Genomic DNA, 5,495 nt, shown 5'->3' with positions numbered 1-5,495 from the left:
TCTTATTATTCTTTGCATCCCTTGCCAAGTTCAGCTCCAGCCGCACCTTGGCCTTCCTGACCCCATCCCTACACAACTGGGCAGTGTCCCTCTACTCTTCCCAGAATACCTGTCCCTGCTTCCACTTCCTGGGCCCTTTAGTTCACCCAGCTGGTCTCCACACAGCCATGCTGGTCTCTTGCCTTCCTCTCCTGATTTCTTACACCTGGGATCGAGAGTTCTCACACTCTATGGAAAGTGTCCTTAGTGATCTGCCAGCTCTGTTCTGTTCCCTTGTCCCTGAGGGCAGTTTCCCAGGGGGTCCTGTTGACTAAGTCCCTGAAGAGCAGGAAGTTTGCTTTCCTCAAATTCAGGGTCCTGACTTTACTCTTTGCCTGCCCCATATCCCTCAGGGCTGCGAACTCCACCATTGCATGGTCACTGCAGCCCAGGCTGCCTCCAATCTTGGTGTCACCAGTTAGCTGATATGCGTTGGTGACCAACAGGTCCAGTATGGCATCCTCTCTGGTAGGGCTGTCTATTGCCTGGCACAGGAAGTTACCCTCCATGCACTCAGCAGTCTCCTGGATTATCTGCAGCTCGCCCTGCTACTTTTCCAGCAGATGTCGTGGTGGTTGAAGTCCCCCAGCAGGATGACAGTGTGTGAGCACAATGCCTCCTGTAGCTGGAGTAAGGAGGCTTCATCAGTAGACTCCCTTTGATCAGGCGGCCTCTAGCAGGCACCAACCACAAGGTTCCCTTTGTTGCCTTGGTCAATGATTCTCCATAAGCTTTTGACCTGCTCGGGGCTGTTCTTCAGAGACAGCTCTTCACACTCTATCCATTTCTTGATGTAGAGGGCCATGCCTCCGCCCCTCCTTCCTTGCCTGTCCCTTCTGAACAGCCTGTAGCCATCGATAACCACACTCCAGTCATGGGACTTGTGCCACTGAGTTTTGGTAATGGCAACCAGGTCATAGCTTTCTAGCAGCACAGTTGCTGTTTGTTGCCCATGCTGCGTGCATTGGTGTAGAGGCACTTCAGCTGGGCTATCGGCCATGTTACCCTCTTAGAGGAACAGCCCTTCATTCCTTTGAGGTCTTTCTCTGGTGCAGCAGGCTGGGGGGCCTCGCTAGAACTTCATCCCTCTAACCTTGGCATGTCAACCCACAGCTTCTCGTGGGTAAGCCTGATATTATCCCCCTCCCACTTCAAATCTAGTTTAAAGCCCTGTCAATAAGCCCCATGAGCTTGTGACCAAAGACCCTCTTCCCCTGATGAGAAAGGTGAATCCCATCTCATACCAGCAAGCCAGGTGCCGCGTAGGCCATCCCATTATTGGAAAAAAACAGAATTGTGGTTGTGACACCAGTCACGGAGCCAAGTATTAGCAGACTGTGCCCATCTGTTCCTCCTTATGTTGCTGCCTGCAACTGGAAGGAGGGAGGAAAAAAATAACCTGTGCTCCAGGTTCCCTTACCAGCCGTTGCAACACCCTGAAGTCTCTTTTGATTGCACTTAGACTATGAGTTGCAGCTTCATCACCACCCACATGGAAAAGCAGTAGTGAGTAACAGTCCAAGGGCCGCACCAGGCTAGGGAGGTTCCTAGTGATGTCCTTAACCCGGGCCCCAGGGAGGCAGCAGACTGCCCTAAGAAAAGGGTCTGTCTGGTTGCCTCAGCCAGGAGACCAGCTGCGTCCCAGCCACATACCAAGGGGTGTCTCTGGTTTGCTCAAGTGAATGCATTTTGCTGTTGTGTGGCTTAGCAGGCTGGGCTGCTGGCAGTTACGCCTTTAACAGATGCAAGTCCAGTCAGACAAAGCCGAGGTTTGTGTCTTCAAACGCTGGGACCATTAGGTTCCCCCAGCCACTTTGTCAGAATCTGTCTGCTTGGGCCCAGATGCTGTAGGTTTGGGCCTCCCTCACCCCAGCAGCTTCTCCTCCAGCATTGCTGAGAGATTACTCAGCATCTTCCTTTCCAGGGTTTTACTTCAGTATTTTCCTCTCATCACCCAGTGCTGAGGTTTTCTTAACATTTCACCTTACTCTATTCCTGCCCAGCATTTCCTCTTATACCCCTGCTTTGTTCTGGGAGGCTGTTTTTTTCCCCTGATGCTTGTCCTGCTCAGCCCCAAGCAGTGAAGTCTCTTCCACAGTGCTTTCTCTTTTCAGGTATCTCACAAGGTCTCCTATGTTCATTCTTCTGTCCTTCCCATGATTTTTTATTTTTTCCCTTTTATTATTGTTCATGACTTCTCCTATTTCCTGCTGTGGTATCTTGAGGGGGTTCATCGGAAACCGCTGCAGTACCTGGGCAATAGTCCAGTTCCAGGAGCGCAGCTTTACCCTCAAATGCAAGGAAACTGCTTCACAATTTTCCAAAATGAAGAGGTGAAACCCAGTTTGAAGCCTGTATCTTTGCTGCTGGAAGAGTTTGTTTCACATCTCTTGCAGTAAGAAGTAGTTCAGCTTCGTGTACTTAACTGGTCCTCATTTCCATTTGGGAGACTGGCTGAGTAGGAAGATGGCCTGAGCAGAATGTGATGGGAACCACCTGAAGGGGAAGAGGATCTGGAGCTACTTGTGGGTGTGTTGAAGTAGGATCTGGCTATGCAGGGTGGGCTTGTGATGTGTGGGGCTGTGTGGCTGCACAATCCTGGCTGCTGGAAGGTATGGAGGCCACTGGGAGTTGCAGAGGAGGAAGCTGAGGAGGAAGCAAGAGGGCAGCCAGGACTTAGAGAGGGGAGAAAACACAGAAGGAGCAGCAAACTGCTGTGGGGGAAACATGAGGCTGCTAGAGCTTTTTGATGCTCAGAGCATGATGCCAAAGGTTATGATAGTTGCAGAGTAGTTTAGGATATTGGGTTGTAGGCAGCAGCATGCTGTAAAAAAAAATTATTTTGTCTGAGAAAAGGCTAAGCTGGCGAGCAAGGAAGAAAGCACCTTGTGAGCTCAGGTTGCTGCCTGTGGGCAGTGGAAGCTGTTGCTCAGCTGGGAAGTCCATGTAGTAGGAGAGCAGACTGAGAGTGCTTTTGCCCTTGAAGGCAAGGAAGCTTCTTGTTTGTCTTTCTAAAATGCAGAGCATGCATTTTTAAAAGAGCATATTTCCTCTTGGATTCAGCTCAGAGTTTTTCTTTTCTGATGCCAGAACTCTGAATTCTTGGGGTGGGAAGAAAGAAAAAAAGACAAGGGGGGTGGATTTCTAATGGAAATCCTGATGGTCTGAACTGCTTCTGCTGTCTGCTTCCTGTAACCTATATGGCCAAATGCCAGCACGACATCTAATACACACTTGGCCGCTGAAAGTTCAGGCAGAGGGGGCTGCTGTGTTGGAATATGCCAGGGAAGGAAAATTGAATTCAAGTGCTAAATTGCTATTGAGCCTGAGGGACAGTATTAGTAACTTCAAAGAAATAAAGTGAAGATTTCAGTGTTTTGTTAGATTTGGTGGTCGGCTCATTTCCTGCACTACCAAGGTGGGCATGTGGGAACCAGTAGACACCCAGCATAAATAGAAGAGGAAAATAAACAAAAAGTTCAGGTTTTCAGTGATCAAGTTTGGCAGCTGATTTTCTCAGCAAGCATGAACCTCTTCCATCAAACAGTGCTCAGTGTGAGACTCTCACACTACCCACTGAGAAATGTTTTACTGTGGCACATGTGCACGCCGAGGTCCGTTGCCTCAGCTGGCATAGGTGAGACATCAGGAACTTCTTTACAGCCCTGCCCTGGTGATATGGGGTAAGAGAGCGCTGGCTGACTCCGGGAGGCCAAGGGGATAGCAGGAGCTCCCTTTCTATCGGATTTTTGCTTCCAGGCTTCAGAAGCAAGACTGATGCTGCTTGTTTGTGCATAGGATGCCAATGCTAGGAGAATATTTAAACTCAACAAATTGTGTGTTTTCACTCAAACGCAAGAAAAAAATGAAAGTGTCTCTTTCAAGATGGGGCCTAACTTATGCTTAGCTCTTGTCTTCAGTGTGCCTGGAGTGGTGGTGGAGGAAATCGGTGGTTTTGAGTTCTGCTTCTTTCCCCAACCCGGATGACCTGCACTCTGCTGCTGTACAACCCATGAAGCCACCTGAAGTTCTCCCCTTCCTGCATCCGCCTTTACCTTTTCCTTCTTGCTGAGCCTCAGTTCCTCTGCACCTCCTCCCCGCTCCACACCCCTGAGGTCTTGTTTGTACTGGGGGATCAGTATTGAGGAAACGCCCTTTTATCTCCTTGCTTAAGCCAAGGCAGGTTGTTGCTTCGGGCTCCCTTACAGAGCTGTGGTCAGGAGGTGGTGGTTTTCATTCCCTTTCTGCTGATGCAGCACAAGCGATGGATGGTTTGGAGGGCATGGTGCTCACTGGTCGGACAGCAGTGGAAAAGGTTATGGTGAGTGATGTGAAATGTACTGGGTCTTCTCCCCTGCTTCTTTCATGGGTGGAAAAATTGACATGGCCTGGTATTTCCGTCCCTGACTCAGGAACTTCCTGAATTTACCATCCACAACTGAGTTTCTCATTCAGCAGCTTCAAGCCTTTTACTGGGCTGTCCTAGATTAAAAAACACTAAATGCTTCATTGGCTTTTAAACTAAAATGTGAGAGGTGACCAGCCTTCGCGGCTGAGTCTGCGCAGTGGCCCTATGAGTGGAGACGTCTTCGGTTACCTCTGCATTGCTGAAAACTTGTAAACATTTGGCTTTTCAAGGTGCTTTATCTTGACTTATTTCAGGGTTAGCGTCTGGCACACGGGAGCCCCCATAGTGTGGTGACATAACTCCACATGGCTGATGGCCAGCAAAGAGGCAGCGGTGTCATTTCAGGGCTTGGGACCGATCTTAATTTAAGTCTCCGCATTCCCTTCCCTCCCAGCTGATGGGGACTCTCACCACATATATAAAAATTATTAAAAGCTAATGGGGAATTTGCCCTCCCCTCTTGTAAAAACAGGAGTCTGAAGGCTCACACCTTGTTACAGAGGTGTCCAAGCAGTTAGAGCATGGCTATATAAAAAAAAAACAAACCCTGAATCCCCTATATGATGTCATTCTGCCAAAGCAACCCATGTCAAGCTGATAAACTGACTTATTTTTCGCTTTTTCCGTGGGTAGCAAAATATACTTAATAGTTGAGTCTCCCAGTAGTATTCCTGCATTCCTGTCCCTGTTTCCACACCCCAACATCAGTAATGTCATCAGAAGTTTACATATGTTTGCACTGGTTTAGTTATGAATGAGCATCTTTGATTTGCTTAATAAATGGGAAAAGATGCGTGAGTAAATGGTATAGTTAATTTACTGTTGAAAAGAGTAGGGGTCTTACCCTCTTCCTTGGCTTGGGGAAGGCACTGGTTAGGTAACTGCTTACCCTTGTATGACCCCGAGACAAATGGAAAGGGGTGAAAAAAAAAAAACTCTGCAGGTTTTGAGCCATCACCTGGTTTTAAACAATTCATTCTCCTGCCTCAGCTTCAGGTACCCCATGTACACTGAAATCTGTGTAGGGCTGCAGTTCTCTGCGGTGACT

The 5,495-nt window shown here is 48.6% G+C and overlaps 1 protein-coding gene across 1 annotated transcript in view; it reads left to right on the top strand.

The window, feature by feature from the left end:
- Positions 1–5,495, top strand: part of LHFPL2 (lipoma HMGIC fusion partner-like 2) — a 19,125-nt gene that overhangs the window by 6,350 nt on the left and 7,280 nt on the right. The gene's annotated exons all lie outside the window — the stretch shown is intronic.

The sequence above is a fragment of the Phaethon lepturus genome, unplaced genomic scaffold, assembly GCF_000687285.1.
Source record: "Phaethon lepturus isolate BGI_N335 unplaced genomic scaffold, ASM68728v1 scaffold4442, whole genome shotgun sequence".
Taxonomy (NCBI): domain Eukaryota; kingdom Metazoa; phylum Chordata; class Aves; order Phaethontiformes; family Phaethontidae; genus Phaethon; species Phaethon lepturus.
The sequence above is the reverse complement of the archived record's forward strand: the minus strand, read 5'-3'. Positions and strand labels throughout refer to the sequence as shown.